This window comes from Phoca vitulina, unplaced genomic scaffold (assembly GCF_004348235.1).
Source record: "Phoca vitulina isolate PV1807 unplaced genomic scaffold, GSC_HSeal_1.0 scaffold18, whole genome shotgun sequence".
In the NCBI taxonomy this organism is placed as follows: Eukaryota; Metazoa; Chordata; class Mammalia; order Carnivora; family Phocidae; genus Phoca; species Phoca vitulina.
The window spans coordinates 22,106,270-22,133,883 of record NW_022589721.1 but is presented as its reverse complement, the minus strand read 5'-3'; the positions used below and the strand labels follow the sequence as shown (position 1 = coordinate 22,133,883).

The 27,614-nt window shown below is 50.2% G+C and overlaps 1 protein-coding gene across 2 annotated transcripts in view; it reads right to left on the bottom strand.

Moving 5' to 3' along the window:
* LOC116639315 overlaps nucleotides 1-26,860 on the bottom strand; it is a 340,505-nt gene extending 313,645 nt beyond the window's left edge. For both annotated transcript variants that reach the window (XR_004300812.1, XR_004300813.1), the window contains exon 1: nucleotides 26,669-26,860. The gene's annotated coding sequence lies outside the window, so the exon portion shown is untranslated. The remainder of the gene's footprint in view (nucleotides 1-26,668) is intronic.
* Nucleotides 26,861-27,614: the final 754 nt, after the last annotated feature.

Genomic DNA, 27,614 nt, shown 5'->3' with positions numbered 1-27,614 from the left:
TGCAGGCAATCCCTCTGAGTCCTGGGGCAGGACTGTCCTCAAGTAGAGAGGATTATGGAATGCCTGCTTATTGACCAAAACTGCCCTATGGAATCTGACCCAAATCCCTCAACCCCCCTTGCAGTACCGGCTCAGTAGGGCCCAGGGGATTAAGGGCAACCAGCAGGTAACAGAGCCAGGACTCATGCGCAGAGGCCATAAAAACAATTCACATCCCAGGCCTTGCGGTCAGGCCTGCTCTCACAGACTCTAAAGCATCTGCCCTTCTCACTCCTCTCAACCCAAGTGACACTCATCAACCAAGGTGACACAGCAAGCCAGAGACCAAAGCCCAACGAGGCGAGAGAACAAACAAGGGATCAGAATCTAGAATGCACCCTCTTCTGTCCACTTGCTTGGCCAGCACTGCCCAGGCGACTGGTGCTCTCGCGTGGAATAAAGCAATATGGCCTCCCCAGCTCCACGGCCACCACCCCACGTAGCCAGCTGCTTGATCCCGTCCTGCCTCTTCTCCAGCCGCCAGTCCGGCTACCCCCCTCAGTCAGCTTCTGCCATCTGGCCCTCCTTCTGTTCCTCAAATAACCAGGCTTGCTCCCATCTTATTTGAGAACTATCTATCCATACCTCTGCTAAGTGACAATCATAAAAATACCAAATGCTGTCATCTGCCTGGGATGTTATCTCCAAGAACATGCTAGGCGTGTCTACTGGGTTGAATAATGTCTCCCCAAGATTCATGTGTCCCCAGAACTTGAGAACATGATCTTATTATCTGGAAAATGGGTCTTTGCTGAGTAATTTGTGAAGATGAGGTCACCGTGGGATGGGGTTGGCCCCACCTCCGGTGACTGGTGCCCTTATAAAAGGAGGCGTGCACACAGAGACACACATGGGGAGTGGACCACGGGACGATGAAAGCAGGAGCTGAAATCATGGTACCACGAGGCAAGGAATGCCATGCATCTCCAGCACCCACCAGACGAGACGCTAGAAAGGGGCGAGGAAATGTTCTTCGACAGAGCCTTTCGAGAGAGCGAGGCCCTGCTGGCACCTTGATTTTGGACTCCTAGCCTCCAAAACCATGAGAGAATAAATGTCTGCTGCCATAAACCACCTCGTTTGTGGTCCTTGGTTACAGCAGGCCTAGGAGACCAACGCAGCACCGCGCAAATACTCTCTCCAGTCTGTGCCCCGACCCTGCCAAGGGAGAATTCTGGTTCTCACTCTACAGGTGGGACACAGATGACCCTTGCTGGCGTTCACATGGCTAGTAAGTAAGTGGCAGAGCTGAGATCCAAACTTAGACTCCAGAAAACAGGTTCTTCACACCAGGCTGGGCAGCCACCCTCTTTTGGCAACGCAGGCCCAAAAAGGGAAAAAAAAAAAAAAAAAAAGGAGCCTTGGAAGCAACACCTTCAGTCCTGCTCCTTTAAAGCCCTTGCAGCAGCTCTATCAGCGAGGGTTTCTGGGAAGCTCTGCTTAGCAGGGAGAGAGAACTGCCTATGAACTGCTTCTAAGAACAAACTCGAAGGCGGGTAGAGGCTTACCTCCGCAGCTATAACCTAAATTTCTGTTGCGGGGGACCACCCCATCTCCTCTCTATATATTTAAAAGGTTTCATTATATGCAATAATTATTTTTTTGCTCATCACAGACTCCTTTGTAGTCCCTGACCTGAATCATTATTATTATACTTGGCTCAGATGCTAACAAGCTTACCTTCCGAACAGGCATTCTGGGCAAAAGATCCAAAAGTCTTTAACTGGTTTGAGGCGCAGAACTTGGAACAGCATCTGGCGTGTAATTATTTTTAACAGGAAAAAATAGCCCATCTTGTCAGCTTTCCATTTCGAGCAAAGACAAATTGGCCACAAGCACATACATAAAAGGGTGAGTTTGGTGGAACATACATCATCCTTTAGTTAATTCACTGAGCTTAATCAAGATGAATGCAGTCATTCACTCTCTACGGATGGACTGTCCTTAATGTCCCTCTCTGCCCACGTTGAAAGGGAAACTCGGCCTATCTTGGCTCCCAAAACCAATGCGCAGAGGTTTCCCGCAAGTTTTCTAAAGCTTCAGTGAAAACAGGGCTTGTTTGCTTTATCATTTAAATTTCAAACTACGGAGCTGGCCAAGGAGAAATACAAACACCGGAGGGCTTGCGCTGAAGAGAGGAGAAGCCCCCTGGCTTCATCATCCTGGCTGAGAATCAAACAAAGCTCCACACTTTGGGGCTACTCTTCCACCACTTCTTCTTATTATTATTGTTATGGTTGTTATTGTTGTTACCAGTAATAATGTCTCACCTGCCCAGAACCTTGCAGTCTCTCCCTCAGGAACCGCACAGCTGCTCTGGGCCTCAGTTTCCTTCATCTGAACAAGGAACTAGACACAGTAAAATGCCTTTGGCCTGAGGTCTACTTCGCGAATAAAGAGGGGAGGAAGTTGGCTCGGCTCTGCTGAAATGTGCCCGGGTGTTAATGGCCAGAAAGCACCGTCTGTCTAATGGAGCGCACCATCCAAGCAGTGACAAGATGTGCCACCCCATGCCCACCCCCGACCGTGGCATCAATATGGCTATTTTCATTTTGAATGGGTAAACAAAAATGGGCCTATAAACACTTCTAGGTGTCCTAACTTGGTCACTGGGTAGGGGGGGAAAAAAAAATCGCTCACCACTGAATGGAGGCCTCCAGAGAGGGCTAACTCAGCGCTAACAACCTGGCTCCCCAGCAGTGACAATGGCCCTGGGGGAAACGAGGGGGCTTCAGGCCAGGATGAAGATCAAAGGCATTTGGGAGGGAGGGAGATAGGGGTTTCAGGCCTTCTGCTCCTGCCCCCGACACCCCTGCTCCCCCCATCCCCACCCTCCAAGGCTGCAGAGCAAGATGCTCCTTCAGGACTCAACTCAAATGACCCCTGAGATGCAGGGTCTAGGGCGGGGCAGGAAATCCACCCTTCGTGCCAGGAAAAAAAAAGGGGGGGAAAGACATTTTTCCAGGGAGCTGCCAACTCCGTGCATGGGGCCTGGGGGAGCAGCTCAAGCCTGCCATACGAGCAAAGCAGCCCTGAAATTCTTGGAACAAGGCTTGGTTCAAAGAAGGATAGGGAACTGGCTGCACAGTCTTCCTTCTGTGCTGGGAGGTGCCTGGGCCGGAAGGGGGCTGGGTGGGAGGAGGCCAAGGCCTCCAGCCTCAGGCCTGCTTAGTCAGGCCCAGGGCTCCCCCACCCAGACCACCCCAGAGGGTGGCAACACAGGGGCAGTCAGCTGCCTGGGGACCAGGGGTGGGTGTCTAGGCCTCAGGACTCGGCTTGGCAGACTCTGGGAGGCAGAAAGGAAGGCCAGCAAGGGGGTGGCAGACGGTCTGTGGGACTAGAAGAAAGCCCTCCAGTCTGGGATTCGGGTACCTGGGTACAGATGGACAGCTATGAAACAAACAGATTTCTGAATACTCCTAGAGCTTCCTATGAATGCATCAGGAAGCAAGCAGGATGGCATTCAAAGACCCTTTACTCCCTGGTGGATTTTTAAGAACTTGCTTTTTACTGATTGAAGAACAAATATGTGCACGTGGCCAAGCTTTGCAATAGAATGGAAAGGGTCCCAGATGGATGCTAAGCCTCCCTGCGGCCCCCAGAAGGTCCCATCAGCCTCCTCTACAGCAGCCACTAAGGCCATCTTCTTTGCGCGTCCTTCCAGATCTAGTCTGTGCACACACGCTTCAGTGTGTGCGTTCTTCCTTTTACACTGAAATGGGAACAGTGAGAAAACTCCAAAAGAGCAACTCACCATCTGGAGGCTGATTTTGTCATCTGTCAAATGGCAAGCTTGGATGGGTCCCTTCTGACTCTGAATTCAGAGTCCAAAGTCTGTACCTACCAGCCAAAAGCCAGAGGCAACCAGCTTGAGAAGCTATCCTGCACGTTGGTTTGACTCAACTCTGGGGACCTGTCGTGTCTGCTGGAGCATTCTAGGGCTGACAGCTGACCTTTCCTGAGCACTCCCCGGGACCAGGCTCTGAGCCAAGCAAGTCACAGGCACCTACTCATCCAACCTTCCCAAACACCTTAGGAGGTGAGGCCTGGTATTATTATTCCCATTTTATAGGAAAGGAAACCAAGGTCCAAGCTGCCCAAGGTCACACAGCTGGTAAGTGGTAGGTAACTAGGATGCAAATGCATTTCTCTCGTGTTCATCATTTTGGGCAACACGACGTAACAGGGAAGAGCTGCCTGTCCTGTGACACAGATATTTATCCCCCGTGTGCTATTCAAGTGAAACCCCAAATCATCATGAGAAACAGTGACAAACACCGAAGAGCTATGCCCTTCCCCTCAACAAGACCCACGTCAACCTGGCCTCAGAAACCCAACTTCACACGAAAGCAGCTCCATGCAGGGCAAACATGTGACATCAGCTTGTGCCTGCAATCTGGCCAAACCAAATGGGAAAGACATTTAACAATATGCATCAAGGGCCTTAAAAAAGTCTAGAACCTTTGACTTGGTCATTCTACATCCAGAAATCTATCTTAAGGAAATCCGAAAGATGGAAAGAGGTTTCTTTGCATACATGTGAATCCGCATGCACACAGACTCATCTCAGCACGAGTTACGAGAGACAAATACAAAAAATATTCTTAATACTCAAAATTACAGATAAAATTGGTAAAATGACAAACTATCATTATGATGGGATATGACAATATTGTGTTGCATTAAAAGTCATACTTAAAAGCCTGCTTTTAACTCCATATGGAAATACTTCTATTACAGTAAGAGAAAAATCCAATGAGATTGTTGACATTAGGTGATCTCAAATTTAAGAGAAATAAGAAAAGAGAAAGGAAATGCAGAGAAATACATTAACGCTATTTTCTTTATGCTGTTAACGTTTCCCAAGTTTTCCACAGAGTTAATAAAAATAAGCATTATTTGACAGAAATGATGACCCATGTTCCTGGATCAAATGAGCAACAGGTGTAATATGAGATCGAGAAGAATTTAGTTTGTTTTTAGATTATGCTTCCAACAAGCTACATGATCCTGCAAAATAAGGGAGTGGATTTAGAAAGAGATTGATGGAGTGATCCAGTAAAAAGTGGTTCAGTCCCAGAAGGACCATGGAGAGCAGAGAAGGGAAGCCCCAGGAACAGTCTACACCACAGCAGGTCCACTGGGGAGCAGGGCCTGCAGAGGTCCCCAGGTGAGTGATCTGTGAAATAGGGTGGGAGGGCCTTGATGGAGCTGAGAGTTCAAAAAGCTCCTCTCAGGATAAAAAGCCACATAGTTCAAAGAGGGAAGAGGAGACTAGAAATCCCAAGACAAAACGAGAGCCATCCAGAAAGGACACGTGATCAGCATCCATAGCGTGGCTGTGCAGGGAAGCCCATTTAGAGGCATAATCTTATAAACACTGTTTACCAATGTTTCAACTTCTAGAATTAATCCTGCCGATAAAGCACAGAAGTCTTAATTATGGATGTGGGAGAGAATATGAATGTTACGCGCCTTGCCAACATTAAAATATAGATGTCAGAAGGAGGGAGGTGAAGAGGAAAGGGCGGGCGTGCTGTTATCTCAGGCTCAGCAAATGTGAGTCACAAGACACCAGGGAGGCCCAGGAAAGCAGGCCTAAGTGGGGGGTGGGATGGTGGAGACAGGCAACTAAGCCTATTATTTAGAGATACTGACCCACCCCACCCCCATTCACTTAGGAACAGGACGAAGGGTGGGCAAGAAGACAGGGAGACAGGGGATTCCGGCTCTTTTCCACATCAGCCTTTCCCATTTGATTTTAAATATGGGCATGTATTATTTTTTATTAAAAACCCAATTCTTGGGATGCCTGGGTGGCTCAGTAGGTTAAGCGTCTGCCTTCGGCTCAGGTCATGATCTCAGGGTCCTGGGATAGAGTCCCACGTCAGGCTCCCTGCTCAGCAGGGAGTCTGTTTCTCCCTCTCCCTCTGCCCCTCTCCCCCACTCCTGTGTGTTCTATCTCTCGCTCTCTCAAACAAATAAAATCTTAAAAAAAAAAAATTTTATTTTAAAAATAAATTGAATTTGACTCTGAATTCGACTCAGAATTCAAACATACTGTGAGCAGGAGCTTCCTGAGTCAGGGCTCCCATCCTTCTGCCTTGTTTACACATGTTCAAAGAGCTCTGCATCCGTAGGAAGCAGCCGTCTGTGGGACAGGCCACTAGCCTGGTAACAAGCTTCCCCCAACAACACGGCACAATAATGCAAATCACCAGCAAGCTGAAGCCGCTTTGCGGTGCACACCATTCCAAACATCTTGCTCTTGCAGATACGCCAGGAAGGGGTGACATAAGTGGGATCACAGCATACATGCCACTTGGACCATAAAGGCCTTTAACTTTTAACTACGTGGGCTTTTGAAACAGTGTGTCTCCTTCTCTTGGTCTCCGCAGGCTCCATGGCCTCTCTCCAATACCACCTCCTCCAAGCAGCTGGAGCAATCTGATGCCCAAGTCCAATCGTATCACTCTCTGGCCCCAAATTCGTCCTTGGCTCTCCCTGGAGAATCTCCAGGAGCTGGCCTCTTTTCTCTTGGGTTCCTTTCCTCGGGGCCCCGTTGCAGTCTGCCCCTGCAAACAGCTCGTGTGGCCCCCGTACTGAGCCCGGCAGGTGCTGCTCCAACTGCCCGAAACGCCCTCCATCCCGTCTGCCCAGCAAGCCTGGCACCTCCACTTCAGTGATTCAGCCTAGGTAAGTCCTGCCTCCCTGGGAATGTTTCCTCATCCGCCCGGATGGACTTATACCCTCTACTAATCACTATGTCTATATGCATTCTGCTTCTTTCCCTTTCTGGTTCCCCAATGACTGGTTGTTCCATCTCTGTGTCTCCAGGTCCTAAAACACAACAGCCACTAGAATAACAGTAACAATTACAACAACCAAGACACACTGAGTTCCTAGAACGGGCTGGGTTCTAAGCACTCTGTAGGCATCATTTCATTTAATCCTTCCAACAACCCTATGAAAGTGGGTACTATATTAGAATTTTCATTTTACAGATAGAACAACTGTAGTTCAGAGATGCTAAAGAGCTTAACCAATATCACACAACAAATTATTGGGAGAGCCAGGATTCATATCAAGAAGTGTGATCCAGGGGCGCCTGGGTGGCTCAGTCGTTAAGTGTCTGCCTTCGGCTCAGGTCATGATCCCAAGGTCCTGGGATAGAGCCCCGCATCGGGCTCCCTGCTCCACAGGAAGCCTGCTTCTCCCTCTCCCACTCCCCCTGCTTGTGTTCCCTCTCTCTCTCCTGCTGTGTCTCTCTCTGTCAAATAAATAAATAAAATCTTAAAAAAAAATAAAAAGCGTGATCAAGACCTGGTAGGTCCATCAGATACGGTTGTGCGGGTTGTACACCACACAACTCTGGAGCCCACTGCTCTTCTCACGGGCAGCTCAGCACTGTCCAACAAAAATACAATGCCAGACACATAATATGATTTAAAATTTTCTAGCAGCCGCGTTAAAAAAGAAACAAGTGAAAACAATTCTCACAATGTATTTTGTTTAAATTAATATCTACATCTTATCGTTTCAACACATCATCAATACGAACACCTATTAAAGATATTTTATAGTCTCTTTTTCGTACTAAGACTTAGAAATCCAGTGGACATTTTATACTTACAGCACATTTAAACCCGGACTTTTTCCACCTTTCATGTACTCACCAGCCCCATACTGGCTACCACAGTGGACAGCACAGATCCAGCTGTGGCTTAAGCAAGCGCATCCTCTCTGGGCTTCCGTATCCCCCTCCCCACCCGCAAAGGTCAGGACAAACTTTATCTCTGTCTTCCTTCATTGTCAGATACAATACAACAACCTTTGATCGTAAGAGCTAACATCTGCACAGCCTCTTTTGGCTTCTACCCTACGGTGCTTCCTGTAGTTCTTTACAAGTGCCCCCAGCTGAAAGCTTCAGAAACCGAGGGTCAGAGAGGTCACCTGCTCAGCCCACAGTCACACAGCCAGTGTGAACCAGAACTCACGCTTCCTGCCTGCAAATCCAGGTCACTTGTCTTCACTTACAACTTGCTAAATGCTTCACCCAGGCCACGCTAGCAAATGGGTGCCTCTTTCCCTAAAGGGAAATATGACACCTTCCCTGGGGGGGTCAGAGGCAAGTCACTGAAATGTTTGCACCAACTTTTAAAGAGATCCAGTCATGCACCCTTCTCTGCTTCCTGGGCAAAGGAACATCTGGAAGATTAACCCACTCAACAGCTGGGAGATATCCTTAAAAAGCACCATTTATTACTCCCACAATGAAAGCCACACTGTCAATTTGGGGGGGAGGGGGGAGCAACTTGGCAGCTATCAGTTTCTTGCCTGGGAGGGAGGTGTGCGCCCTGAGCCCCATGAGCTACTACAACAAATGGAAGGAGCCTGCCGCTAATCCACTCTCAATGATTAAGTCCCAGCGTGAGTCAAAGTCTGCAGGACAGGTGGGTGACTGCATTTATCGTCTACACTGGGATTCATCCCCCAAACAGGCTGAACTGAGAGCACAGGGCAAACTCCAAGGGAGCAACGACACCACAAACATCTCTTCAAAAGGCAAAGAGTTCTAAGCCCCAAATGCTCGGCCCTACCCTTAGGACCATACTCCATCCACTGACATTCCAGAAGGACGAAAGAATGTGGATGATCCTTGGAGTTGCCAGATGGGAGAGATGATCTGTACAAGGGACAAAGGGACATTTGTGTTCGGATCCCACCCCCCTGCCACTTCAGCGTGGGGGGCCTCCCCTGGACTGCTCTGTGCTCCTGAGGGCTGGGCAGTGGGTGCCATTAATAAACTTCTCCCAAGCGCCCCTAAATTCTTCCTCATTGCACATCTCAACCAGTGACCTGGGACCCTTGAGGCAGAGATAACCTCAAGGCAGGAAAGCAGACCAGTGAAGACACAAAGATCCTAAAATTAGGCTGCCTGGCTTCAAATCTTAGCTCTGGTCCTACTACTTATTCGCAGTTACCTTGAAAAGTCACTTACCTCTCTGCCTCGGTTTTCCCGTCAGTAAAACGGGAAAATTAAGACTGACCACATAGACTACACATACAGATTAAATACAAAGGCAGAGAGCTCAGATCGGAGGCTGGCATACAGTCGGAGCTATTTACATGCACGCTAGCATGAGTCCACAGTGGAGGAAATCAAGGCCCAAAGGAGGGTAGCAATTAATGTCATTTTGCAGAGACAGGGCTTAAGCATGGATCCCAAAACTCTAAAACTAGGAATTTTAAAAAATGAAACAACATTTATAAATGTTTTTCAAAATGGAAAGCACTAACCACCCTCGCTCATTCATCCCGTGTTCACTGACCACCTATTGTGCCAGACACCCCATTCCCCATTTGGGGCTCACGGGCTGGCTGGATAATAATCACCTGCACTTATTGAGCACCTACTACATGCTGGCTCTGGGGTTAGCTCTTCATGCACAGAATCTCCTTCAATCTTCACAACAAAGTATACAGTAGGTACTATTTCCTTTCTAGTTTTACAGATGAGGAAACACACTCAAGAGGGTAACTTCCCCCAGGAGATCTGAGACTTCCCAAGGCAGAGGCAGGACCCAAACCTACACTGTGCGAACAGGAAGTCCTCACTCTTATCCATTACGCCTTGGACGTTTTTCCATGCTCCTAATGCATGGGAACAATGATCTCATGGCTTTTGGTGTCTCTGCCACCAAGTAACAGAACAATTCAAAATGCCAGGCAGAGCCCCAGGTAGTTAAAAGCCCAGGCTCTGGGCTCTGACCCAATAAATGAATGAATAAATCTTGCTGATGAACTGGGTCCTTCTCCTGGAAGAGGGATCTGCCTGCCCTCTTCCCCTAATTTGGGCCTGAAGACTGGAATGTGAGGCAGGGAGGAGCACAGAAATTACAGGGCTATTTGCTCTTCAGGGAGGCATCCAGGGTGGGGTGGGGCCTCTTGGGAGCCCATTCTATTAGACTACAATCCAGTGTATCTGTTTCTGGAAGGCTTATCCTGGCTGGGGGTATGTACGCCCCAGGCAACCAGAATCACAGCTCCATGGGAGCAGGCGCCCTGCTTTCCTACATTCCAAGCAGAAAGGCACTAGGAAGTCTGGACAGGAAGAGGGGAAATCCCACCTGGGCAGGTCAAGATCATTAGGCAGAGCGCAATGGTCCAGCAGGACCGAGGACCTGCCTGGAATCCTGGGCCCCCGATGAAGGAAAAGTACACTGAACAGGGGCTGTTTCCGGAACGCCGATCCCACCGCTGCCACTGTGTGACCTTGTCTGAGTCACTGCCCCTGTCCTGGGCATCAGTTTCTCTCTCAGCATCAGTCTGGGGCAGGTATAAGTGATCTTTAAACATCAACCAGGACCAACGCCAGCTCAGCGTTTACTATCACTCTGGCCCAGAGTTAATCCTGCACGATCTCATTTCAACCTCGAAATGATCCAGACTTTTGCCCTCGGTTCACAGTGGAGGAAACTGAGGTAGGGAAAAGTTAAGGCCACTGCACAATGAACTAAGTAACAGAATGAGGCAAAGGCAGGAGGGAAGCGGTGGCCATCAGATGCCAGGAACTGAGCTCTTAAACACCACGCCAAAAACATTTCCTTTTAGATGATCATGAAGGTGAACTACGTGGCCAAAGAAGTCCCTTCCAACTCTGAGAGTGTAGGATCCCGGGACAGTTGCAAAGCAGCACGGGGTCCCAGCACCTTAGACACAAACCCTGCTCCTTGGGACCTGTGTGAGCAGACAGACAAGACCGCACCAGGGGCGCCTGGGTGCCTCAGTTGGTTAAGCATCTATCTTCGGCTCAGGTCATGATCCCGGGGTCCTGGGACCGAGCCCCGCATTGGGCTCCCTGCTCATTAGGGAGTCTGCTTCTCCCTCTCCCTCCACCTGCCGATCCCCCTGCTTGTGTTCTCTCTCTCTCTGTGTCAAATAAACAAATGAAATGTATAAAAAAAAAATTTTTTTTAAAGATCACTTAAAAAAAAAAAAAAAAGACCACACCCTGGGTGTGGGAAGAAAAAACAACAAAACAAAAAAAAGAAAAACAACTGCCAACAATTCACATGCCCTTGGGAGAACAAATAAATAAACCATGGTGTGTTCACACAGTGGAAGAGATGACCATAGTGAGAAACAGACCACAACGACCATGTGCACCAACATGGACTTATCACTGAGGTGCTGAGGGGCAAAGGAAGCTGCAGAGAGCACGGAATTTCTGTAAAGCTCAAAAGGAAGGAAAGAAAATAGTATTTAGGCATACTCATGTATACAGTGAAAACAATTTTTAAGCAAAGATATAATAAACTCCAAAATCCAGGATCGCAGTTCTCCCTGGAGGAGAGCGCTGAGGGGTAGGGGTGAGAGAGGCTAGAAAGAAGAAGATGGGGGCGCCTGGGTGGCTCAGTCATTAAGTGTCTGCCTTTGGCTCAGGTCATGATCCCAGGGTCCTGGGATCGAGCCCCGCATCGGGCTCCCTGCTCAGCGGGAAGCCTGCTTCTCCCTCTCCCACTCCCCCTGCTTGTGTTCCCTCTCTCCCTGTGTCTCTCTCTGTCAAATAAATAAAATCTTTAAAAAAAAAAAAAAAAGAAGAGGAAGACGCAGGTGGAGTCAGTGAGTCAGTGCTCATTGGTCATATTTTGGCTCCTAAGCAAGGTGCAGGGTTCACAGGTGTCCATGTACTACCATGCCTCATGACTGGCCAATAAATGAATGACATCCGTTTCTTTGGGAGACATCAACAGAGGATGATGGGCTAACTGTTGAAGCTCCGTGAAATCTGCTCACCAACTGTCACCAAAAATGTTTGTCACCAAAAGCATTTGCTGGTCATTTCTTCTGTAAGAAAAACAACTCTAGGATGGGTCTTCAATATGTTGGAATGTCCAGGGTGGGCACACTGTGACCCCTGCTATAGGCTGTTGACTGCTATGTTAGCAAGTACCTGCCCTCACCCAATCTTCACTGGGTACCAGGAAGCTGGGTGCTCCCCTGCACTCTGGGAAGTGCGGTAAGAACAGCCACCTGCTAGAACTCTGAGGGCATGACCAAGATCACGCACATGAGAGCTGAACTGAGACACCCAACAGGGTAAACACTGGCCACTGGAATCCAAAGGATGAAGACTCAGGGCAGTGCTGCAAAGGCACACAAGACCTGCACTCTGACACTTCTGGCTGGATGACCGTGGCTGAGTTTTGTACAATTTCTGCACCTCACGCCAAAACCATAGGCAACGAAAGAAAAAAACAGCTAAGTTGGACATCATCAAAATTAAAACCACTTGTGCATCCAAAGATGCTTTCAAGGAAGTGAAGAGACAACACATAGAATGGGAGAAAATATTTGCAAATTGTATACCTGAAAAGGGATTAATACCCAGAATATATAAAGAACTCCTATAACTCAGCAGCAACAATGAACATTTCTGCTAAGATCTAGAAGTGGTCAATAAGCACATGAGAAGACGCTCAACACCAGTCATGTAGTGAAATGCAAATCAAATCCACTGTGAAATATCATTTCATACTTACTATGATGGCTACTATTTACACATATACATGTATATATATATGTGTATATATAAAGTAAGTGTTGGCGAGGATATGGAGCAGCTATGGAAAACAATATGGCAGTCTCCCCCCTAAAATTAAACATAGAATCAGCACATGACCCAGCAATACCTACACCCATGTTCACAGAAGCATAATTCACAACAGCCAAACGGTGGAAGCAACCCAAATGTCCATTAACAGACGAACAGATGAACAAAACCTGGTAGGCACATACAACAGAAAATCATTCAGCCTCAAGAGAGAGGGGGATTCTGACATGTCCTCCAACAGGGATGAACACTGAGGACATTACGTTAAGTGAGATAAGCCAGTCACTGAAGGACAAATACTGTCTGATTCCACTGATAGGAGCTACCTGGACTAGTCACATTTGCAGAGACAGAAAGAACAGCGGCTGCCAGTGGCTGGAGGGAGGAGGAATCGGGAGTTAGTGTTTAATGAGGACAGAGTTTCAATCTGGGATGATGAAGAAGCTCTGGAGATTCATGGCTGCACAACAATGTGAATGTGCTCAATGCCACTGAATTGGACACTTAAAAATGGTGAAAACGGTAAATTTCATTATGTGTATTTTACCTCCACAAAAAAATTTAAATATAAAAACTAAAAACCTAAAAATAAACTATGCCTCAATCCCCCCACATTTGTCAGTGAGGATGGTGGATGAGGTCAATGAGGATGAGGATGGTGATCAACTCAGTTGCCCCAAAGGGTTTGCTACAAAGACTAAGTCCAAGCCTGCAGGTAAAGCAAAGCACTTCATGCAGCAGGTGCTCAATAAATGAGAGTAAGTGTCCAGCAAATCCAGCTGTTCCAGCTGTTCTTTAAGACTCAATCCACCCCTCACAAAATGGGGAAGAAACAGAGATGGGAGACATGAAAGGCCCACTCACTGCAACCCCGACACAGAAACACCTCTCCCCCAATCCAACCATCGGGCAGACTCTGGGATTCCAGACAGCTGCAGAGGTGGCCCAGATGGCCTCACCTGCTCAGTAAAACACCAGAAACTCTTTTCTTGGGAACAAAGGGGAAGGGGGTACGGAGCCGCCATGGAGGCCTTATCACCAAGAGAGCTTCCTCTCATTCATGTTGGGAGCCAGAGGTGAGATATGCAGCGGGCCTGGATCCACTCCCTCTCTGCCTGCTCCCTCCACCCCCCACCCCGCCATGTGCCAGCTGGAGGGCAGGTCCCCAACCACCTCTGGGAGAGCCTGCAAGTTCCCAGGGCCTCAGATGTGGTGCCTGGGAGGTGAGAGGCACGCCCTAAATCTGTTCATCTGAACTCAGTTTCTTCCTGTGTCACCTTTTACAGAAGAAGAAACTCAGCCCAGAGACGTGAAGGTCACGCAGCTACCTTGAGGCAAAGCTGAGGTTCAAGCCAGACAGGCCAGCTGCTGGGGTCTGGGAAGACAGAGGCGGACACAAGGCCAGGGACACAAAGGAAAGGGCCTGCTGGACGTTGTCACTTCTGCCCAGGCCGCCCGAGGCAGAGCTGGGTACAGGGAGGCACTTACAAGGGTCACCAGGAGAGCAAATGGAGGTGGCACCCTTGTTTTCTTGTTCGGAAATCAGAGGGAGAGAGTGAGGGAGGAGAAGCCTGAGCCAGACACCTGAGCGTCTCCTCTCCATTGGCGCTTCATAAATGTGCCCATTACACCCCCTCACCCTCACCCCCATCAAGTCCTATTTATAATTAGAACAGGTTTATGACACAGAAAAAACAACACCTGGAAGCCCCTTGCCCTCCATCCACATCACCTAGGACAGCTACAACCCCAATTCCTCCCTCTGCTCTCTTAATCTCTATCCAGAAATTGTGTCATTCGGAACCAGAGACCTGCAGTCCTGATACTTAAAATGGAATACTGCAGAAGAGGGGGGATCGGAAACCAGGGATGGGAATAAAGAGAAACTTCCGTCTAGGGAAGAGGATTCGTTTTTATATTTCCTGGGGATCTGGAGTTAATGGGTTGGCTCCAAACCCAGTCTCCACACTCTGACCTGGGTTCCCATCTACCTTTCAAGAGTTGTGTAAACTTTGGCCAGTCAGCGAACTCCTCTGAGCCTCCATTTGTCCCATCTGGAAAATGGGGTTGATAACGGTTGCTATCACATAAAGTAGTGCTGAGCAATACATGGGGTGATGCAAGTAAAGTACTTAGCCCTTCACACAGCAGGCTCAGCTATTGTCAGTAACATACTCTAAGGACTACAGCTCCTCACCATCAGCCAGAGGAAGGAATTCGTGTTCCCACTCAGAGATAAGAAACACAGACTCATAGCCCCTCTGTCACAGGCAAACCTATCTCTCCTACTCTGCTGCATCCCACCAACCCTGTCCATTACCCCCACCCCCTGACCTCGATGCCTTCCCAACCAACCAGACCTCAGCCACCCTATCCCCGGAGACCCGCCTAAGTCAGCTGCTCTCCGAAGCCTTCCCCTGTGTTCAGCCGCCTGGCTTCCTGGGCTCCAGCACCACCCAGCTCATCTCTGAGAACCACTATCCCAGCATGGTGTTGTCGACATGTGCCAAATGCCATGTGCGTACCCCGCACTGGACTCACTTGGCAGGGAGGGTCTCCGAGGGCTCCCCGGAGCTCCTCTCAACTGCAGAGCTGCAAGCCTAGTGCGGTGCCCATAGGACAGACACACAGTAAATGCTGGGTGACTGAAGACAGCTGTGCAAGTGCAACTTACACACGGAATTAGTTCTACACGAATTAATGTGGGAAAAGTTCTGCACACTGGGGCACAGTCGAGGCTCAGCAGCTGCAGGATGGCGTTTTCCTACAGCGATGGGTAATACTAAACACCACGAGGCTGCATGGTGAGCCCATGAAGGCTGCTTCATCAATGACAGCACTTTTGCTCTCACTCTGCCCAGATCCCTCAAAGCCAAGGATTAGATCTTCCATACTGTAAACTCCGTATTCTTCTCTGCTACTCCCTGGGAGCCCCACAGAGTTCCAGGCACAGGAAGCTCCTGTAATCCCCAACCATGTCCTTAATGAATTTTTCCTGCACGATGCTCACACAGATAAGATGGGAAAAGCTGCTTGTTTGTTCCTTTCAGCAACTTCGCTGTGATTGCTCACAGTAAATGAAGAGGGATCCGAAAATCACGCATGTTCCCCTGCCGGAAATCAGCAATGACTGGCCGGCCGGGAAGGCAAAAGCCCGAGAGCTGCCGGGAAACCATCATCACCATCACTGCCCAGTAACAGCCCAGCAACACCACGCGTTCCGATCCAGCAGGACACAAGAGGGTTGGCTTCCTCAGAAAACAAAACAAAACAAAAAAGCCAACTTGTGTCAAGGCAGAGAGGGAACAGGAAAAGGAAAGGAGCAGTCTAGAATCTAAGAACCGATTACTTTTCCAGGCACACACAGCCCATCACAAAAGCATGTGAGGGCCTGAAGAAGCAATTCAGAACACCGCGGGCAAGCTGTTCCAGGGAAGAAACGTTACTACCTTATCTCTGGGGAGGGGCTGGCCCAGTTGCCGCTTTCAGTCAGTAAGGATTGAAGCAGGGAGCACCCACCATGGCACACCGGGCCCCCCGCTAGGCACGGGGCGGGGGGGGGGGGGCTGTTGCACAGCAAAGCGTGGCTTGTCTCCTCGTGCAATGGGAGAGCCATCGCAGTGGGTGCAAGCTGCTGAGCACATCTGCCCCACGTGTGCATTTATTTTGGAGACAGAAAGAGAACAGAGCTGGAAGGGTTCCATGTGGGAGTGAAGAGGTAGCCAGAGGCCTTCCCAACAAGCGGAGGTACTTGGACTTTATCCCACAGAGATAAGGAGCTATGGAAGGTGTTGAACAGGGGCAGGGATGAGATCAGTGCCATTTCGGAGAGATCGGTCCACACGTGGTGTCCTGGGCGTGGAGTCTCAGAAGAACGTTCTAGCTAGTGCAGCCAAGAGTGCCCTCTTATTGGATGATTGGCTTTTCCCATTTTTCAAAAGGTAATAGAAAAAACAAAAGGTCCTGTGTGTGGAACGGCCCCTGTAATTTATGGGAGAGCAGCTGGAGCAGACAGAGGCCCCTTCTGGCATTCATTCTGATGGGGTTTATTCCATAGTCCCACTTAGGTAATGATTCATCCAACCAGGGCTCGAGGCAGCCTTGGGATCGCTTCAGCCCATCTTCCCACTTAGAGACAAAGAGATCTCCTATCCTTGCGGAGCCTCGCTTCTTATAAAACAGATGAGTGCATCTGGTCCATAAAAACCCATGAGGCAGAGGCCAGAGCGTCCTGGCCAGGTCTGTACTCAGAGGACACCGCCGCTGGGGGTCTGGGGGCCTCACCCACAGCCTGAGCTTTTCCTGTCTCCACGGCCTCCCCCTGCCCCTTCACAGGCTCACCTTCCCCCCCCCAAAGCCCCTGGGAGGAGAAGCTTGGAGGCTGCCCCCTGGCCTGAGCCTCCTCTGTCCTCCCAGAGCTAAAGGCATTATCCTTTCCCTATCATCTCGCTGGACATTCCACACATGTTTTCTCAATCAGCAAGGCATTCCCTGCATAGTTGCTTGTTTAAAAGGAAAAGCAAAGGGCTTTTTTAAGCAAGCCAGGGGTGACGAAGGAAAGGAGAAATCATTCTTTCCGTCACTACACACACGCAGTGTGTAGACACTGGGAAAGTGTCCTGGAAGACACAACTCCCAGAAGGTACAATAAGGTTTTCACGTTTTATACCTGAAGGATTCCTGACATCCTTGACCCTGGTTATGCAACCATCCCGCCTCTGGTCCAGCGCTAAGACCTGACATCACGGCGCCGGAACGGCTTCCCAGGGGCGCCCACCTCCTGCAGCCTGCCCTACCTGTCTGGGTGCTTCCTCCTGCCCCGCTCCTGGCCAGACTGTGCTTTTCAGGGGGCAGACTAGATCCTGAAACTCCAAGACTGAAAGCTTGTAATGCCTTACCATTTTTAGTCGGAGTACCTGCTGCATGACAGGCCTGCAGCGAGCAGCCACTGAACAGCCCAGAGAATGTGAACGGGGGGGCGGCCAAGAACCCAGCCCTCACCCACCCCAAACTGCAGGCTGAGTGTGTCCGTCCCGTGGACCCCGTGGCCGTGGGTCAGAAGCATGGCTTGTCTGGCCGAAGGCAGCTGGTAGATATGGGGTCTGAATGATACCGAAGGTTAGGAACGACAGGATTCTTCCAGAGGACTGGCGTCTGCAGACTGATTTCTGACAGTCACGTCTCACACAGACGGAAGCAGCTGGCAGGGGAAATGGGACGGGTGTCAGTCCCTTTCCCCACTTCCTCTCCTAAATAACTCCTGCTTTATGCTTTATGTCTCAGCTTGGGGGTCACCTCCTCCAGGAAGCATTTTGCATGTCTGTATTATTCTTTCAGAAAGCATTAAAAGTAAAGTCAAAGTAGCCTTTTGACCCTGGCCACCAGCCCCAACCCCTCCGTCCTCCTAAGATGACAAGAGTGACTTTGATCCAAGTCCTTCTGGTCCATTCTTTAGCCGCTCCCATCCATCTCTAAGGATCCTTAAAGAACACAGAGCATGAGCTGTGAGTTCTCAAACTGACGAAGGAGTGGGGACCGCACACATGTTTTTGATTTTACCGCATGCTGCCAGTGGGGCTCTTGGGCGACCTCATGCTCGCGAGCTGAGTTCGGGGGATCCCGTGCCACACAGCCTCCCAAGACTTGAGTCAGACTTCCTATTTTGGGCACATTTTAAAATAGGAAAAACGTACCCCCTGGACACAACTCAAAGGCCCTTCAACTGAAGGATGCGTACTAAACCGGCGGCATATCCGTAGAACAGAACAGCCATCGAAACCAGCAAACCGCTGGTACCTGCAGCGGAATCACCCCTGCATCAGGGGCGAGAAAAACCAGACTTGGAGGGGGGTGGCTACACCCGGTATAATTCCGTTTACATGAAAAAGGCAAAACGGTAAGGTCAGAGAACAAATTATTGGTTGTCAGCGGCTGGGGGCAGGGGAGCAGACTGACTACAAAGGACAGGAGGGACGTCTGGGGGTGATGGAAATGGTCTGGATCTCGACAGTGATGATGACACACAGTGTTACACAGCTGTTGTGTGTTTACGAAAACGCCTCGTGCTGTACACCAAAACAGAGGAAATCTGCTGGATAGACATCAGACCTCGATCAGACCTCACACCTGACTTTATCAGTGAGATTCAGAACCTCTTCACAGGCACTCTTGAGAGCTGCTTGTTGATCTCTTTTACCTACTTTGCAGTGAGGTTGTTTGGCTCTTTGTTACTGACTTTGAGGAACTCTATCCTCATTATTACAGCTTTTTCTGCTAGACGTGCTTTCTTCTTTAATAGCTAGTCACTTTTGTCAATGTTTCCCTTTTAATGTGTGCTTTGCTCCTTCTCTGGTGAACTTCTCCTGGGTCTTCATGTCTCACTGGAATGTAGGATTTCAGTATTGGCCCTTTCATCCCACAGAAACTATCCTCCCACATTATTCTATTCATATTCTTTCACATTCCTTATAATAATGGGGTTTTTTTGTAGGCTTGCTTCTTTCTGTGTCTCCCCCACTACATAATAAACTCCCTGAGGACTGGTACCGTATCTGTTGATCACTACTGAATACTCAAGGCCCAGAACAATGCTCAGCATACAACACGCACTCCACAAACATCTGCTGAATAAATGAAAGTCAAGAAAAATCTAATACAAGTGCCTATGATGCATGGAAACATGCGTCTAGCATGTAATACACACTATACATCAATGTTAATGACCTATCAGTGTATCACGGCACCAGGGACAGCAACAAACATCACACCTCTCGCCAGAAAAAAAGCAAACGTGGCTTCAGGGCCAATCTCATGAGCCACAATAGTTACCTGAAATTTTTAAAATATTGAGACGCTATGATGTAATAATCCTAACACTGGGGATTTACCAAAAACAAAAACAAAAACCAAAAAGCTTTAACTGAAATATAGAAAACTTGATATATATGAGAAACAGCCTATTATGGACCTGTGTATCACTGAACAGAAATGTTATCTATGCAATAAAAATGGACAGAGCACACAAGAATATTCAAGAATGCCTGCTACCTAACGGTAACTAGGACAAGTCAGGATGAGACCATATACACCAGAATGACAACCACGGCGATAAAGACAAAACAGTGACTGTATTTAACTCAAGAAATTATATTTAACTTTTACAGACTTTTTCCCAGATTTTCAAAGATAAGCTCCCATTCCTTTCACGTGAGGAAAGCTACATTTCCCATCCCAGAGCCTGGAATCTCCAACTCAGGTACCTCCTTCCTGAAACCCACCCTCCATGTGCATTTGTCATCTCTCTAAATATAAAATCTGGAAAACTACTCCTTGGTTGCAATCCAAGGAAAGAGCCCCCAGAGCTGGCAGGACCCATTTAAATCCATTTCTGCCTGGTCGTTAAGGCTCTTGAGAGTCCCCCAGCCTCCTGCCATCTCCTCCTAACATGCAGGAGCCTCCTCTCTCAGTTCCCTGTCTTCCAGGACCTTGTGGAGACCAGAGAACCCCTCATCCCTCTTCATATGCACCCCCCCCCCCCAGCAGGTATCATCAGCCATCTGCCTCTCTCCTCCACTGGGAGCTTCTTCAAGACAGGGTGGTTTCTTATTCACTGCAGAATCCCCTGTACATGCACTCACTCGCCCACTCACTCACTTATTCCATCCCCTGAATGCCTATCACGTCCCAGTCACCGTTCTCGAGCTGCCCTGTTGGACAGAAACAGAACTCGAGCCACGTGTACTTTCAGATCTTCTAGTAGCCACGTTTTTAAAAAGTTAGAAGAAACAGGTGAAACTAATTTAATAATGTACATAAGCCAGCATATCCAAAATCTCATTTCAATATACAATCAAGATTAAAGAATTCATGAAAGAGGTATTTTACATTCTCTCTTTGTCCTAAGTCTTTGAAAGCGATGTGTATTTTACACATGCATTATATCTCCATTCAGTCTAGCCTCTTCCAAGCGCTCAGGGGCCACCTACGACTGGTGCCTACCACATGGGACAGCAGTTTTAGATGCTTGGGATACAGCCCTGAACAGTCCGGAAGCCCATTACTGGCAGCCATGCCCACCACCACCAGCCTGGACCAAGAGCCTGCGCTGCTTGCTTGCTTGCCCCTGGGGCCCTGGCTTCTGACCCTGATTTAGGCCCTTCTCAGCACAGTAGCCAGACGGATCGTTTCAAAAGCTAAATCACCTCCAATCAGTTTTCTATCTAAAGCCCTTCAATAGCTCCCCATTTTATAGAGTAAAACACAAATCGCTACACAAGGTGACAAGTATTAGCTAGACTTGCTGTGATGCTCATTTCACCAACCTCAGCTACACCTGAAACTAACAGAACGTTATATGTCAATTACACCCCAATCAAGGAATGAAAAAGAAGACCACGTAAAGTACCCACTGCATGCTGCCCTGGCACCCCTTCCGCCTCTGCTCTGTCTGCCCGGCTCACACCACCCCTCCAGTTCATTCTCCATGCTGCTCCTCCATCTCACAGGCTCACCCCAGCTCTCAGCCTCTATCCTGGCCTCCCCAGGGCCTGTAACAGCCTCCTCTAGACCAACCTCCTCCACCTCCTTCAAGGCTGCTCCAAGGTCGGCGTCTAGAGGAAGCGTGCCCCGACCAGCCAACTTAACAGTGCAGCCCACCCCAGCCCTCCAGACCCTCACCTGCTCTACCAGCTCCCTCAGAACGCATTACCCCCTAAAACACTATTAGCGGGACGCCTGGGTGGCTCAGTCGGTGAAGCGTCTGCCTTGGGCGGCTCAGGTCATGATCCCGGGCTCCTGGGATCAAGTCCCACATTGGGCTCCCTGCTCAGTGAGGAGTCTGCTTTATTTATTTGACAGAGAGAGAAAGCGAGAGAGAGAGAGAGAGAGTGCACAAGAAGGGGGAGCAGAAGAGGGACGGGGAGAAGCAGGCTCTCCACTGAGCAGGGAGCCTGACGCGGAGCTCGATCCCAGGACCTCAGGATCATGACCTGAGCCGCGCAAGGCGGACGCTTCATCGACTGAGCCACCCAGGCGCCCTCAACATACAAATTTTGGAAGGACACAAACATTCAGTCCATAACAAGTACCACGGAGAAAACTAAATCTCGGCGGGGGCGGGGAGGGGGGGAGGGGGGGGAGGATGGGAGAATATAAATATAACAACTACCACTTACTTACATCATAACGACCACATGCCAGGCCTGGTGCTAGGCACCTTACACCCAACGGCACAGCGGGGCCAGAACCACTCTGCACCGAGTGGGTGCAGCTTTTGCCCTCACCCGTCCCACTGTGTGGCTTGGACTAGAAAGGACGCCGCAGGAGGGCAGGGATTTTTGTCTCTTTCCTTCCCTGCTGGATCTCCAGCAGCTAGAACAGTGACTGGCACAGAGCAGCTGCTCAGCAAACGCATGAATGGATCTGTCGGTCTCGAGCAGAGAAGCAAAGCTACCTGGAAAAGGGAGTCCTTTTTTTTTTTTAAGATTTTATTTATTTTTTTGACAGATACAGCGAGAGAGGGAACACAAGCAGGGGGAGTGGAAGAGGGAGAGAGAGAAGCAGGCTTCCCGCTGAGCAGGGAGCCCGATGCGGGGCTCAATCCCAGGACACTGGGATCATGACCTGAGCCGAAGGCAGGCGCTTAATGAAGGCAGACGCTTAACAACCGAGCCACCCAGGCGCCCCTGGAAAAGGGAGTCCTAAAGAATAATCTGCAGCAACTGCTCTTCTGTCTGCTTCAAGGGCTTACTTCCTCTGTGCAAAGTGCTCTGCACCATCCCCAAGAGGGCAAAACCATTCTCCCTGCATCGCAGCTGAGAGGGTAAGTCACCTGCAAAGACAGGCTGAGGCCTGAGGGGCGCCCCCCATCCCTGTCCTTTCAGAGACCTGCTTCTGCAGCTTCCCTGATGGCTCATCTCTTTCTTACTTATAACTGCCAGGCCTTCTCTCCGATGCTTGCAAAGACCTCTATGAAGTCACTGCCATCTTATGATCTGTGTCACCAGAGTGTTACCTTTACGTTAAAATGTATTCAGAAACCGCTCCTCCAAGCAGCCACAGGAAGTAATAAAAAACCAATAATTGTAGCAGTAATATTAGCTAACTTTTACGGAGGGTTTACTAGGAGCCCAGCACTCTGCCGAATGCTGATCATCCCCTATTTCCTCCTCACGGCCAACTTGTGAAGCAGGTGCTTTATCGTCCCTATTTTATAGATGACAAAACTGAGGCTTACAGAGGTGACGTAACTTGCCCCCAAAATACCCGTGATCTGCACTACATCTTCTAGGCATTACCCAGATGCCTCCAGCAGCTAGCTGCTTTCCTTCTCTTTCTTCAGTGTCCATTCCCGCGAGGCAAACCCTCTACTTCCCACCACTTTGGGCGGTTTCATCTCTTAAGACAATGACTGTAGCCTGGGGGCTGCTCGATTCCTTGAAAACAAAGCAGTCCTTGACAGTCACCTGATTCAACTAAGACCCAGGGCTGTGTTAGCCACCAGACAGATGAAGATGACCCCCGGCCCCTCCTGACCCCACCCTCCCCTGCTCTCAAGCAGCTCATGGTCAACAAGGGAGAAAGTGGCAGGTAAACAAGTAATCCTGGGGCTCAGATTACCCCACCAGATGCCAGCAAAACAACACCCTCTTCTCTACCTTCACCCCCCAAAAAAGAGGAAGAGAAAACAAAGGAAAGACAAGTCAGATTTCTGCCAGTAAAAATGACTGAGACCATTTTGACCTCGTGAATATTAAGTCTTGTGTTTTAGGACCCACGGTGTTATTGTTTTTACTGACAGGATTGAGAAAGGGGCCACCACAATCTTTGTATGGGTAGGTTCGGTAGCTGTAGGAGCTGAACACACTCAGGATAAAGGCAGGGACTCAGAACAGTTGCAGGGAATGTGAGGGAAGGGGAAGATTGGCTGAAAAGAGCCCTATCTCCCATCTGCTGTGGATTTTGATAGTAATTAAATGCTGGTCACAAAGTCAGGCAGGGTGCCTGGATGTGGCACTTTACAAATACTCATAGATTCTGCACCATGTCTGAGCCTCCTGCCCGGGGCCCCAGGGGCTTTGTTCCCCAGACTCTGGGGCAAGAGCTCTCCAGACACTAAAGGTCTGTCTGAGACTCCGTGGCCCCACTAGGAGCAGCCTGCTCCCCCAGGGCAGAAGAGGCCTGCAGCCAGAGCAAGGGGTGTCTTTGTACAAGATGTGAGGGTTTCTATCCTGCCTGAGTCCCCCTGCTCCAGGCCAATAAGCATCCTTTGCTTATTTTTAATTTCACTGCTCTCTTACTTCTGGGAGCAGGCCCTGGACCAAATCCTGATGGCTATGTTGCTCCCCAGCTGCGTGACCTGAGGGGCAATTATTTTCAACTACTCTGAGCTGTGGGTTCTTCACCTGCAAAATTCTGGTAATAATAATAATCCTATTTTCTATGATTATTGGGAGATTAAGTGAGGTAATACATTTAAAGGATTTAGAACCGACGGTGGCCCATAAGAACCTCATCATTGCTACACATTTTACTATAATTGCCTGGTAAGGTTGTAAGGGGCATACAATGCAAAGAACATGCTTGGCATGATATACAATTTCCTGTTATTATAGGAACTATTATCATTATTATTATTTGTTATTCTTACTACCGTTTTTAGTTTCATAGACTACTTGGAAAAACAGAAGAGACGGAGGAGGCACCTATCACAGGACCATCTGAGCAGCATTCTCCAGTAAGGCCTAGAATTTCTGAGGTTTACTAGGGAGACTGTCAATGGGGCTCCTCAATGTTGCTCTGTTCCCACCTTGGATCCGGGTCTCCCTACAGACGCGGGATACAGAACAAGAGAGTCCTGGTCTCTTAAAGAGATCACAAACCAGCACCAGGAGAGAAGGAAAAAAAACAAACACAAGGAGAGTGATGTGTCTACACCAAAGTGAAAGGGAATACAAATTAAAAAGAGCATCCAGGAGGGCATCTAACATCAAACAGACACAGTCAAGTGCAGCCTTTAACAGGCCCACGGCCACGTCCCCAGACAGTACGGACCAGCAACTATCCAAGGTCCTCGGCTTCCTCAGGAAAGGGCTGATTTGCCATTGGTCTGGCCAAATTCAGGGACACGAACAGAAAGAAGAAGAAAGTAGGGGTGTCTTATCATCCAGGAGACTCCTGAGCTTAGCTGTCCGAGAAAAGCGTCCATCCCAGGCAGGCAGAAGGCCCCAAACCCAGCCAGCCTGCCTGCCTGCCATTCAAGAAGAAAAAAAAGCTGAAGCACATGGGATTGACTGGTTGTGGACAGGGAGAATTCATCCGGTTTTTAGACCAGCAATCACAGGGACCAGTGGGGGTCAGAGATCTCAGAACTGAGAAAAAGAACTCGCTCCTTCCAGGCCAAAAAAACTCCAGCCACGGACAGAAAGAGCACACCGGACAGCATGGCGTGGGGGGGGGGGGGGGGGGGGGATGAAAGAAGAGAGAGGAAAATCCGAAAAAGCAGCTGATTTCATCTACTTTTCAAGAGAAGCCTGGTTTATGCAGTATTCTGCACTCAGAGTAGGTAAAGCAACAACAACAATAAACAGCACCTTTCACCAGGCCAAACAACAACGTGACCACATAATAAATCCCCTCTGGGAGTTCAATGGGTGCAGCCTTATGGTCGCCCCTGGACCCACCCAGCCTTTCCATCACCAGTCCCACACAAGGAATTCCAGTCGGGCCCTTTGCCAATGGCTCAGACCACGAGGAGTCCTCACCTCTAAGATGTAACTCCCCTCAAGTCGTGGAGACCGGGCCACGAGGCTCTGCCCAGCCAGCGATTCTGTTTGTCCTTCTGCTGCTTCCAGGAAGGTTTTTCTCCTAATAAATCTTTCAGGAAGTTCCACTCAGGGTTCAGAGGATCCATACAAGCACCTTTTCCACTGGTTAGAGTTTTAGAAAGATTTGCTGTGACCACAGGACTGTGTCAGATGAACAAGCCTCAACTTGTCAACGCCAATATGCAAAACAGGTCTGCAACATCCTATGACTAACAGCACAGCAGATACTGTCCCTCCGTCCTCCAGGCCCCCGCCCACCCACCACACACAAACACACGTTTTTCTCCAGGCTTTGCTTCCTCCAGCAGCGAAACAGCTCCGGGAGGCAGGGCTCACAGTGGTGAAGTGGGCCAGCGGGGGTTGCCAGCCTCTCTTTGGAACACATAAGACCAGAAAGGAAAACCAAAACTTCCCCCTCTACTCCCTAAAAACCCTCACAAGTGATTTCCCCTCTTCTCTCATCTTCTAGAAGGGCCTGAAGCCAGGGGCTCCAGTGAGCAGAAGAATATTCCATGCTTACAGAGTATCAGGAAAATTCATAGTGTATCCGGGCACCGGACACATGCAGCCTCATGGCTGCCCTTCCTGAAAGTCAATACCCACCCCCAACACTGGCAAAAATAAGAGCACGTTAGTCTAGGGAGAGTAAACACAATTACACCAACAAGCCATCCAAAAAGAATGACCATGAGAAGGGTGTGGGGGCACCAGCAAATCTGTAAATGCAATGCAAAAGCAGAGAAAGTTTCCAAAAACAGTTGCTGGGTTTTTGAAAATCCTCTGGTGGGGGAGGATAATGGTCAAAGGATGGAGGCAGCATCATATGGTTCACAGACCCCTAGCTTCTCAAAAGGGTCCTCCAAACGACATCTGCGACCCCAAATCAGGACTGACTGGAAGTCTATTTTTAGGTGTTGGGTAACAATACACCTTCCATCAAGTGCACAAACCCGGAATTATCTCATGCATGCATGGCCCATTTGATGTCTCCTCCCGCCCCCCCGCCCCCCACCAACGCCCAAACTCACCGCCACTCTCGAGTCTGGTGATGAGCAAAGTGCACGGTTAACAAGCACACATCGGAATCCGAAAGCCCCTTTCCTCTGTCCAACTACTCTCTGCGCATCCCAACCCGCAAGGCCGAGGCTTGCGAGTTCCCAGAAACGCAGAGGGCAAAATTCTAACTTACTGGAAGGTGGATCCCGCTGTGTCTCGGCAGGTCGCCGGGGTTGCCAACATCCTCCCCGCGTGGAAATCCGCTCGGGGGCCCGGGGGATGTCGGGGCCCGTCCCTGCGCGCGACCCCTCGCAGCCCGTCCGGGTCCAGGCCGCCCCGAGCCCGCCCGGCCCGCGAGCCCATGTGCTCGGCGGCCGCACGCGCTCTGCCCGCTGGAGCGCGGGGCTGGCGGGCGGCCCGTGACGTCACGGCGGCTCGCGCTCGGGCCGCGGGGGAGGGGGAAGCGCGCGCCGCCCGGCCGGCCGCGTGCGTCCTCGGTCCCCGCGCGCCCGGCGCTCTCCGGCCCCGGCTCCTCGCCGCCCCGCGCGCCCCTTAGCCCGCCGCCCGGGCAGCGCCGGACGCCGAGCGGCGGAGGGCTGCGCGAGGAGGCGGGGCGGGCCTGGGGCGCCTTGACTGCCGAGGGCCCAGAAGACGCTGGGGTTGGGGGGGAGGGGAGCGGAGCGCTCGGCGCCGGGAGAGGGGGTGGGGGGAGGAGCGCTCGGCACCGGGCGGGGGTCCCGGCTGCACTGGCGCCCGGGCCGGAGCGAACCGGCGCGAACCCTGCGGGGATGCCCGCACGCGGGGGCGCCGCGATTTCCGCACTCCCTCTCCCAGCCCTCCTCCCCATCCCGGCGTCCTGGAAGCAGGGAGTCTTCCCACTTGCCGGATGGGGAAGGCGAGGTCTGTGAAATAGAAGGACCAAGATGCTCAGAGACGGGAGGGAAGACCCCTGGCTCAGCTCCATCCCTAGCGATCCGAGCGCTTCCGTGGGTACCACCCAGCATCCGCGGGCATGGTGAGAAGGGCGCACGCACCTTCCCACCTCCTTCGACATCCCTCTCCGTCCCCAAGGGCAGAGGTTGGCAAACCCGCGTAGAGAGCCGCTGTCTGCACCGCTCCCTCCGCTATAAAGTATGACA